This window comes from Montipora capricornis, chromosome 14 (assembly GCF_036669925.1).
Source record: "Montipora capricornis isolate CH-2021 chromosome 14, ASM3666992v2, whole genome shotgun sequence".
Lineage (NCBI taxonomy): Eukaryota > Metazoa > Cnidaria > Anthozoa > Scleractinia > Acroporidae > Montipora > Montipora capricornis.
The window spans coordinates 36,858,286-36,869,554 of record NC_090896.1 but is presented as its reverse complement, the minus strand read 5'-3'; the positions used below and the strand labels follow the sequence as shown (position 1 = coordinate 36,869,554).

General features: G+C 38.3%; 1 long non-coding RNA gene across 1 annotated transcript in view; it reads right to left on the bottom strand.

Annotated features, from left to right (window-relative positions):
• Positions 1 to 6,209: 6,209 nt before the first annotated feature.
• LOC138031210 (uncharacterized) overlaps positions 6,210 to 11,269 on the bottom strand; it is a 7,867-nt gene continuing 2,807 nt past the window's right edge. Inside the window, exons 2-3 of the long non-coding RNA XR_011128206.1 lie at positions 7,140 to 7,273; positions 6,210 to 6,220 (exon numbers count right to left, since the gene is read on the bottom strand). This is a non-coding gene — a long non-coding RNA (uncharacterized lncRNA). The remainder of the gene's footprint in view (positions 6,221 to 7,139; positions 7,274 to 11,269) is intronic.

Here is an 11,269-nt window from a genome sequence, read left to right as displayed (position 1 = left end):
ACTATTCCCCATCTACACGAGCAATTTTTCCTTGTCAAGGAAAACTTGTCAAGGAAAAATTGCTCGTGTAAATGGGGCTTAAGTTTCAGCCTCTTTAGTGTTTGCTTTTGTTCATTATTATTAAATACTCGACCAGACTTTACGTAAGTTTTGGTACTCGTTGTCACAGACGTATCATCAACAAACGCAATGCTCTGTTGTTCTTCTCCTTCCTCTCTTGTCTCGGCCCTCTCGTCTGGGAATAATCCAAAACCGCCTTAGCTTGTCAGATGCAGTTTCTATCTCAGTTGGTGGTTGAAAACCGCCTAAAACTCTTCCGCTTTCTTGCCTTACCTTCATCAAACTTCTCAACCTTGTCTCTTATCCTTATCAGAGGAATGTTCCTTGACAGAGTACTGTCAGAAACCGCTTTCTTTATACGTTCCATTGACACTTTCCCACTGTGTATGTTCTCTTTAAAAGCAGTATATAGTTCAGTTAACTGTTCTTCGTTCCACTTATGCCTTGAAGAGACAATACTCTCGGGAACGTCTGAAGCGTTAGCGTCAGAAACTCGGTTTCGGCGTAGAACTAGCGTAACTGTTCCACTGTCTTGACATCATTCTTTCCTTTATGCTGTATGTTATAGAATTTGTCTGCAGTCTTCTCTGAACGAGTCATGAGATTAGCAAGGTTTTTTTTCAGTGAGTTCTGTTTCTCTTGAACTGCACTAACTACAGTGTTTCTTACCGAGGTCGCACTTATCCTCTCAGCGTCTTTGTGCGGAAACCATGGAGGAAATCATGGCTTTACAGGCCCAGATGATGAACACTCTATCCTTAGCAGTCAAGATCACTCCTTGTAAAGAATAGCTCATCTTACCGATGAAAATAGCTAGCCTCGTGTAAAGATTTTTACTCATGACTAAGAAGACTGGGCCATGAAATTCCAAGTTCTTATTACTCGTGCTACATATTGCTCTCCCTCCTGCTCTGCTTTGCGCTCCGATACTCTCCTACTGTGAGGTTAGCCAGTGGTCCTGCTCTGGAGGCATTGTTGATGCAGAGAGTAGTGAACAACTGTAAATTCGGTTTGGCTTGGATAGCTATTCTCTTCGGGAATTCTTGAATATTTTTCAATCAGTTTTACTGCAGATCGCGCAGGTTTTGACACATCAAAAGCAAGCATATGCATTTGCTCTGGGGTGACCAGGCGGTCTACATCTTTAGCCTTTTTCTCTCAATTCCTCCTTGCAATAGGCTTATTGTACACGGAGGAGCTCATCCATGCATTATCTTGTTCTTTGGCAGCGCGTACTGCGTCAAACTTAAGGTTCAAGCCGCTCGGCTTCTCCACCATCAAAAGCCCAAGGACTCAGACAGAGACCTGAGATAGGATTTGTGCGTTCCAGGTCGTCTTTTTTTCTCCAAAGGATCAAGCCATTTATCACGGATAAGACGAATAAAGGCAAAGAATTTACCTTGTGATATGCTGGGTCAACTTTCTTCACAATACTTCTGGCTTGATCAATTGAGCCAGGTATTGCTTTGTCGTTTTTTTCCTCACCTCCTCCACCATCTATCCCTGTCAGCCAAGTAAAGAAGTTGTCTAGCACCTGTTCTGTCCGGCTGTTGTTGAAAGTCTCCTCTTGAATATCATGAGACCTTTCAAGAATTTCATCATGCAGATAAGGTTGAGAGTGCGTCATCCATTTCTGCTCATATCAAATAAAAATGAGCCACAGACACTTCAATTTAGAAAGATAAAAGATATATTTGTGATATCGTCACGCTATACTTAAAATTCAGTTTTGTACACATTTACCTGCGCTAATTAACAAGAACACGGGTTTGTAGCTGTTTAGCATCTTCAAGACTTCCATCAGACAATGCTTGAAACATGGCAATCGAATCTGATTCATCCCCCACACACGCTGTAAGGTCTAAGGGACAACGTTTTGAGGATAACTTAGTACGCGTCAAAAATTGGACTCGAAAATAAATTAGAAAGAAACCAGTTGGTATCACTCTGAAGTAATCTAGCAGTTTAATGGTACAGCAGAAGAGTAATGTTGTCATTTGGCTTCAGTATTCTTGCGCATGCGTTCGCATGCTTGAAAACATTTTCGTTTTCCAAAAATCGGCTTGCTTTAGGTAATATATGATAAATGGAAGTCTCAGTACACAAACGGTGAAAATGATAAATGAATACACCGACACAATACATTTTTTACAAACGTTTTCCTATCCATGATCTGGATAAGGATACATTTTTTTTGTTTACCAGACTCGTTTTCTTCACGCTCAAGTTCCTGAAAGCTCTGAATGATCTTGGTTTCTCTTGAATCTCCGAATAGAAAGGACGCGATTATTTTGTTACTTCGAAGAAAAAAAACAAAGTGATTTTCAACGCAGTCAAATAAGTCAGCGTTCCTTTCCGTAACCATTGATTGAATGATTCAACATGGTTGACAGGCTTTAAATAGAAAATAAAACCTAACTATGACCTCTACGTTTTGTTTTCACTTAGTTCTGACGAGAAGCGTAATATCCCTGAAGGATTGCTTTTTCTAAACAAGTAAACACTTTTTGCGTAATTGCCATTTGGTTGATTTTCCAGAAAAATTCAAACTTTTCAGTGAATTCCTCCTTTAGTCTTAGAACTATAATTAACAAGATCTCTTTTGACTGCATTATCATTTAAAACCGTCTTAATGCAAACGAGAAATTCTGACTTTTTCGGAAAATGTTTCTTTTCATAACGATTTTCGTGTGGGCGTGCATGTCCACAACTTTAGAGACCCTTTTCGAAGAAAACCATTTGAAGCGAGGAAAATTTACGCCATAGAGCAAAAGAATCTTTTTATTTCATTAAATATCTGTCCTCATGAAGAGGATTGGCCAAATGGAGTATATAATTTTTGTAAAGTTCCGGGGTTCCTTTTTGGAACACGTTTGCGAAGACTACCCTCTCTATTCTGATGAATTTTTTTTGGCATTAAACAAACTTAGAAGACAGTCACTATTTTACTAGATAAAGACAGGAATACTTAATCTTTGCTATTTAAAAAATTAGCTCCACCCGACTTTAACAGATCACGTTATTTAGCTGTAAAACATAAGCTCTCACTTCGCATAAAAGCCGAAATTGTACTAGTCCAACCTGCCTCTAGCTTTACGATAAAAAAAGACTTTAAAATTTCTCCTAGGTTTCTGAGAATTTAATTCCTCTTTTAGTAGAAATGTAGCTACTGCTTTGTCAAATGTTAATAAAACAGATTTAAACAAAAAGAATTTACAGCTCTTTATTGTAAAAACTTCGAATTAGGCCGTTTTCGTGTTCGCGAAAAACCTACTCAGCTCTACTCGAAATAAAAGTCGCAAGCATTACACAATTAAATTCGTTTTCGATAAAAAAAATTAAAAACTAAAAGCGTGTGGTTCTTCCACGGGAAGTGCTGCATCTATTCAGGCATTTCTATCCCCAATAAAATCGATGGATTTTTTTTTAAATTGCTTAAAACCAGGCGAAAACCACGACAGTATTCTTGGGCATTACAGAGCGAAGACAGGAATTATTATTTTTCATTGTGAACTAATTTAAATTAACCATTTCGACTGTTAAAACTAGCGAGTCAATTGACTTTTTTTTCTCTTCTGGGATAGATGTAATAGATGATGTTTTTGTTTTGGTTTTCATATCCAGAAACGTTTATACGAGCTGTAAAGAGATTGGCATTTTCAAACCTTTCCACATCATGGATCATTCGTTGATACAGGATTCTCTATCCTGATTTATTTTATCTCTTAATGTAAATAACCAGTTTTTCATCAGCAGCCAAGTTTACAATAAGAACCACCCTTGGGCCGATAAAAATTTAAAACTAAGGCAAAACTTTTCAATTCCCACTGAACGTCTTCCATTCCTTGTGTATTCGTAATTCGAAGCAATTATCTGATTCTTGCTTTTTGATTAAAATTGGTTCTATTTGTGGATTTCATCTCTTTATGTGACAGATTTCTTTGACAAAAAATCTGAACAAAAGTGATTGCAAACATCATTTCATATTCTTTGAAGTTATGTAATTCCTGTTAGCTTTTAATTTTGTGCTGCACCATAAATTACCTAAATTATTTCATGAAAGATAATCACAGCTGGCCTTCATAGCAAATCTAATGCGCGCTAGTCACATAAAGCAATTTTATCATCAATTTACAAATGCCTTGGACAATAGTTGACTAAACCCAACCACTATCAAGCAAAGGTGGTAATTCGTTACGATCCAGGCCGATAGTTTAGACTGAAGCATTACTATAATGGCTCAAAAGGCTTGCGCTGAATTATTGGGCCTAATACAACGTCTTGTAGGGTTTTATAGAACAACCTTGTTTTCGCTGTATGTATTACACTTTGTTTTTTCTCCTGTCGCAACTTTTGGAAATATTCTGGCTATTCATGCCTTGTGGAAAGTCTCATCGCTACCTGCTAATTTGAGAAAAATGTTCCTGAGTCTTGCTTTGTCCGATCTCGCCGTGGGATTGTTCGCACACTTAATGCTCGGAGTAGTCTTTAAAATGGCATTGGATGAAAATTACAACCTTGACGTACTTTGTCCATTGAGTTTAACTCTTTGCTACGTTATTCTGTATTTTCTCATGTCAGCCTCCTTCTTGAATGTAACCGCTATTGCTGTTGACAGACTTCTGGCTGTTTCTCTTCATCTGCGATATCAAGAGCTTGTGACTTCCAAGCGTATTATAATAGCCTTGGTTGCAATATGGCTAGCAAGTTGTGTCTCATCCTATTTTAGGGTTACCGCATCGAACCCCTATATCACTGCCACTGCGGTTTCGGTAGGATTTGTTTTGACAACAGTTGCATATGTTAAAGTCTACAAAGTGGCAAGATATCATCGGAACCAAATTCAAAATCAATTTCGGCAGCAAAATTCGCAAGGAAGGGTGGTCCTCCGAGAACGAAAGTCCGCCTTGAATGCCGTGTATGTTTATGTTGTATTTGTGGCGTGTTATCTTCCCAACTGTAGCTTTATATTATTACAGCCATCAGAAAACTGGAGTGGCGCTATCATCGCATCCTATCAAGTCACATTTTTCTTCCTTCTGCTCAACTCGTCGTTAAATCCTATAATGTACTGTTGGCGCTATCCAGAGGTTCGTAGAATAACGAAGAGCACCTTGAGGAAAGTATTCTGTTTTCCCGAAGAATAACTTCGGGTGTAAGGGATTCTTTTATTTCAAGCATTTTGTTGTCTAGCTTATACGATATGTAATGTGCAGCTTTTCTTAATAGAAAAGGAGTAATCGGCCCGAATGAGATGAACGTGGAGGAGAGGCAAACAGAAAAATTGAAGAAAAATGAACAACTGGTATTTCAAAACTTAGAAAGGCGACAGTGATTCTAGCTTGTGGTTATTCCGGTAGTGGTTGGATGTATTGATATGAATGAAACTGTTGTGATTTCCAGCCATCGAAAATCCTATCCTGGTCGCCAAAATGTTGTATCGGAGCGAACTATTTCATTACACGCCAAACATTACGCTAATATTACTAGCGAGCACATGCACAAGTACACAACAACAAACTGAGCTAAACTCTTTCCATTAAACAGAGCAATAAAAAAGTCTACACATTACAAAACTAACTTATTTACAATACCACCTCATTGAAACTACGATATTATAAAACTAAGTGTGTTTTCATTACATTTTACAAATTTAATGTGAGAGATACCAGGAAGAAGCTAGACTATTGAGTATTAACGTTGAGTATACGCCGAATCGCCCCATCCGAGTTGATGAAACAAGGAATCAGCATCAGCATCATAACACGATCGCTTGCAAATTAGCACAACAGCAGCACGGTTTTGCAACCTTAGGGCGCACGAGAACATTGTATATGCGAAGAATAATAGCTGGTGGCACAAATGGCTTAATTCGTTTTAGGGTTCCAATTCCGAAAGAATATCTTTTTCGACAAGTTGTCAGTTTGGGTTTGCCACGTAAGATGTTCATCGATATATAGTATTCCAAGTAATTTTACAAAGGAGACTTGTACTAACTCCACTGGAACACTGTCAATCAAAAGCTCCATAGAATCAGACAAATTGTGCAATTTTGGCCTGGAGCCAATTAACATGTTAAAATGTAACTGTAAGAGCTTTGTTTATAGTGGAAATGCACTTCGCTATCAAGCTGGTTCACAGGCACTCCACTTTTAATAATCTGAAAGAAACAATTCAAACTTAACAGAAACATAATTAAGAACGCCAACTGGCAATAGGCAACCAGTTGGCTATTTACAAAGCGTGGTAGAGTTGAATCCGGGACAACCGGAAACAAATCCAAACCAGAAGTTAGAACAGGATTTGAACCCGGGACAGCCCTATGCAAACCCAACGCTCTAACCACCGGACCAAGCCACCTCCCTAAATTTAGTTGAAGTAGTTAAATTAACATTGTTAGAAATAAGCCATTTAAAGTGGAAATTTTGAGGGGACTGTGTGGTTTTCAAATCAACACCAGCGTAAGTAATAAGGCTAGAAAATAGCAGTGGGCCCAGTTTCAGATACCCTTAGGGACACCACATTTAAGTGAGAAGAGGTTAGAAAGAGAACAATTAACTGAATACCCTTGTGAAAAGTTTAAAGACTCTCTGTCAAACGGCATGCTTTGCGCGCCTCCGCTCAGGTTTCGTGGTCCACGAAACCTCCATTGACCGTGGTATATCGCAACCATTGCAATCGGGTCACGCACTCAAACAGCTTGCTCATTCTGGTCAATATTAATACCAGGAAAGTTTGACCCCAACATGAGCTTTATAAGATACAAAATCATTTCAGCCCTAGGTTGTCTGGTATAAGATCAAGTTCCTCAACAACTTTTGAAAATGTTACCACAGGTGGCCCAGAGTCGGAAGTTAAACAATTATAAGGATTTGTGTGGGAATCTCGATAACAAACTGAAAAGGATATTTACCCCCAAAAGTTCTCAATAAAAAAGCCGTACTTTATTGTCGTGGTGAATTTCTCGCATTTTGTGTGGTTATTTGCCTGATTGAATGCGATTTAAGCGACTTCTCAAATTCCCGGGTTGTCACTCGTACCTAAATAAAGGAAAGGCTGGAAAGTAATTTCTAGCTTACCTCACATCTCGCCGATAAAATCACACTTCTCCGCCATCAGTCACGCTCAAACTCCGGCGATGGCCACACGGATAAATTTACTTCTCCTTGACCAAGTTGCAAGGTTCAGTGAGTATCCATTGCTGAGAAACAACCTAAAATATTCAAATTTTCAAAATCCTTTGAGGCTCGCTTGCAACGATTTTTGACACGGCTGGTCAACCGTTCACTTATTTGCCCTCATCGTATCGAGGCTCAGTTTTCTGAGGACTTCATTCGGATATATCTGCACTGCAATTATCCACTGGTGTTTTTCACCGTTAACATAGCGAATTCGCGATATATAGAAAACGATTAAATAAAAACTACCGATTAGCAATGATAAAATATACAAATTCAAGGCAAACGAAATAAAAACACTGTTACTAGAATACTAGTCCAGCATTAAATTCGAACAATATGCCTGCGATTGCGATGGATTTAATGCAAGATAGCAGCCGAATCTTTATGAACAACTGATTTGCCACAAGTTGAATAGTATCGAAAAAAATAATAGTATTTCTTCTTCATATTGTTGTAAAAAAATTAAAAAAAACGTCCAGGCCATTTTACAAGAACGAAGAATCGGAGACAAGAATACTTTTTCGATGTCTGTTTTGTATTTGAATCGCCATAGGCAGCCCAAGTTCGCGTCACTACAGGCAGCCGTTGAGAAGTTAAACGCGTTAAAAGACTTTGTATGGGAAATAAAATACCGTCGATTATGAAGCCTAAAAAACGCTCAATTTAACGTTCATTCAATAAAATGAAAGAAATGTCCGGTGTATTCTTGTGCCTTTTGGAGCTTGTTTAACCGTTTCGGGAATTCCGTGTTTTCACTGTTCTAAGACGAAGTCAAGGTTGCACACTAAGATCTCGACCGTAGTCAGCTCAGAGGCAGTTTGTGCCTCGAAAATCCATCCCAGCCGCGATTTTTTCACGCAAAGCTAAATCCCCATCATTTGCGAACCTCGGTGAATGTTTTGTCGTCAAAAAATCCCCACGCAATTGGCTGGAAATGAGCATTTTCTGTTTCCTATTCCACGATAGCTGATGAAAATAACAGCCGGTGATCATGTGAATGGTCACGGAGCTTGGGTATCCGATCTGAGCGAGAAAATTTGGTGACCGTAGGTACGTCTACCCCACCAAGTATGCCAATGCAAACTCTGTGGTGCAACCTGCGTTTTATAGACCTTATTTAAAAATGGCCGCTATTTTATTATTCTTTTCTTTCCTTGCAAATTGGCCCATTTGGCCTCGCTTTCAAAGTAGAATTCAAAAGAATGGGGACTTCAAGATACGCCGACTACGGACTACGGACTACGGACGGGAGGTGTTTGGGACTGGGACGAGACACTGGGTTGTCCCTTGAGCCGCCGTCGCGAGCTCACGACGGTGAGTAGTCATGCAAGTTTGCGTAGTCAAAAAAGGCGACGACGGTGGGAAAGAAAGGTAGATGAAAATCAAATTATTGTATCAAAATAAAGAGAATTATAGTTTTCATTTCATTTTTTAATCAATAAGTATTTGTTGTGGTATGATTTTCGTTTCGCGCGACGTTTTCGGCAGGATAATTTCGAAGAGTTTTGGCAGTCTCGATTTTGAATGAAGGAGTGTCAAAGGGCAAATGGTGGAAACCATATACATTTTCGCGTAATTCTATAAAGTGAATAGATTCATTATTGTCACTTTATATACTGCTTCAGAACTTTAGCCAGTATGCATTCAGGCTTTGCTTTCGGTCTCGAGATTCGGTTTGATGAAATATTTTGCCTGAATTTTGATGATCCCCTGAACTCATCTCGCTCGATCAGCCGGTGGAAATTGCGTGCTTTTAAGCAAACTCTTCCTGCTTTACTAATCATGTAATAGGCTGTTCATGTGAAGCCAAAAGTCGAATAATTTATTTCTGATTTCCGCAGCTCAATTTTGCTTGAATGGGCTAGCACTGCTGCTTTGACCGTATCACGTAGTCTGTTGTCCGCCAACTTAACTTCGTATTTTCACGCCATCAGCCCCGTACTCGATCCAGTGCTCTAGACTTGGGGAACAAGCGTCCAACGGTAGTCCGTAGTCTGTAGTCGGAGTATCTTAAAGTCCCTAATATTTAACCTTGAACGAGGCCAAAAGGGCCAATTTGCAATCAAACAAAAGAATACTAAAATGGCGACCATTTTGGAATAAGGTGTATGACGGGAACATCCTTGATGTTGGACATCCATGTTACCGTCCATTGACACCTGTCAAAACAGTATTCTCTAACCTGTATCACGTGACACTATCGCGTGCTCAGGTGTAAAGCTCGTCGAGGTCGGCTGTTTGTTTAAGTTAACCGCTGATCCTGTACTGTTTTATGATTGGATTGCAGGCTCAATCCAGGTTAACTTATTGTAACTAGAAGTGTATTTAATAGATAGTAATGCTGCGGTGCATTTCGTTGATAGTGACAACATTTATCATCGATAACCACAGCAACGGCGTATTGAAGTCAGTGGGGTGATGAAGTCGACGAAATGTAAAGAGAAAAAATTCCAACTGATAAGCCACTGATCTGAAATTCGTGCATGATATAGAATGAGAAAGCAAGACACTACAAACTCAAGCTTAACTTAGGTCACATAAATCGCAGCGCATTTAATTTGAAAATAAAAAGTTTGACGGTTTTATTGTGGTTTTTCTAATCCTTTTGCAACTTTGATTAGCGACAATTTCATCACAGTTCTTCTTGTGATTCTAGAATTTGACCCGAAGGAGGTGCAACTGCGACAAGCGATGAAATACGTAGCTTAAAGTCAGATGTCAGTAAATGCAATGCATTCTGACAAATCTAGTGAATCCAGAATAAAACTTTTCAAGACCCACTTTTATGTAATGTGCCGTTCACTAGGAAGTCACGGGTGCCTTTCAGAAAAGGAATGTAAATGTTACTCTTTTTGTTAAAATGGTGGGAAAAACTGCTCTACGTATAACCCCTAGCGAAGTTGATTTTGAGTAACTTTTTCTCTTCTTTTACACAGAACCCAGCACAGATAAGATGCCGCCAAGGTATTAATTAATAAAAAATCGTGGAAGCACAGTGGCAAACAGAGAGAAGTGATAAGCCAAGCCGAACAACAAATTTAACTACCAGAGAAAGATGACTCTTCCAAACAAAGATGTAATGATATCGTAGCAAATACGTTTTCTGTAGATGCCAAATGACTAGAATATAACGAAAAAAATGACAAATAGCAAAGAAAAGACACTGGTTGAGTTCTTGTAGGTTCTTAATCCTACTTTAGAGAATACCGAGAGCTCTTGTCTCATAGAACTCTTTACTCAAATCGCCAATCTATATAACAATTACATGGTTGATCACAATTATACCCAAAGATAGGTCACGTGATTATAGAGAATTAAATCATTTAATATTTATTGTTTATAGCAATGATTAATTAAAACACTACAGGACTTAATTTTCTCCTTCTTCCAACCGCAAATGAAACAGTTTGTCTATTCCTCTTTTGAACTATATCTGCAGCGTAGAACAACTTATCGTTGAAATTTCAAAGGTTCAACGCTTTGTCTGTAATTTCTAGTTTCAAAAATTATGAGCTATGATAATTATGCATACGATATTTGACTAATCACCCTTAAATTTGTAGAGTAACTCTCTTTAACAAGGACAAGCAACCTGGCTGCGTGCATGCTCTTGTCTTCCTGAATCAACCACTGAGGAAACACTCAGTGACACTAAAGCTGTCACATGTTTTATTGCCATTTTGAAAAATAAAAAAGTGTTTACAAGACTCTCAGTATACTCTATTTACATTTGTAAGCTATTGTTAATTATAAATTACATTTATATTTGGAAACAATTACTATAATTATATTTGTGAACTATTGCTTGTTAAATATAAATACCATTTATATAATAACCACTTAGCCTGAAATTTTTTATGTATATTTTTTTTAACGGCAATGTATTTCTCAGTTCTATATTTAACGTCTACTTGTTTTAAGAAAACTTCACGTTCTGGAATCTTGTCTTGCTTTCGACTTTGCCATATATGCAATTTACAAATATAAACATCTTGTAATGTGAATTTTTCCCTTTTACCTGAAAGTAC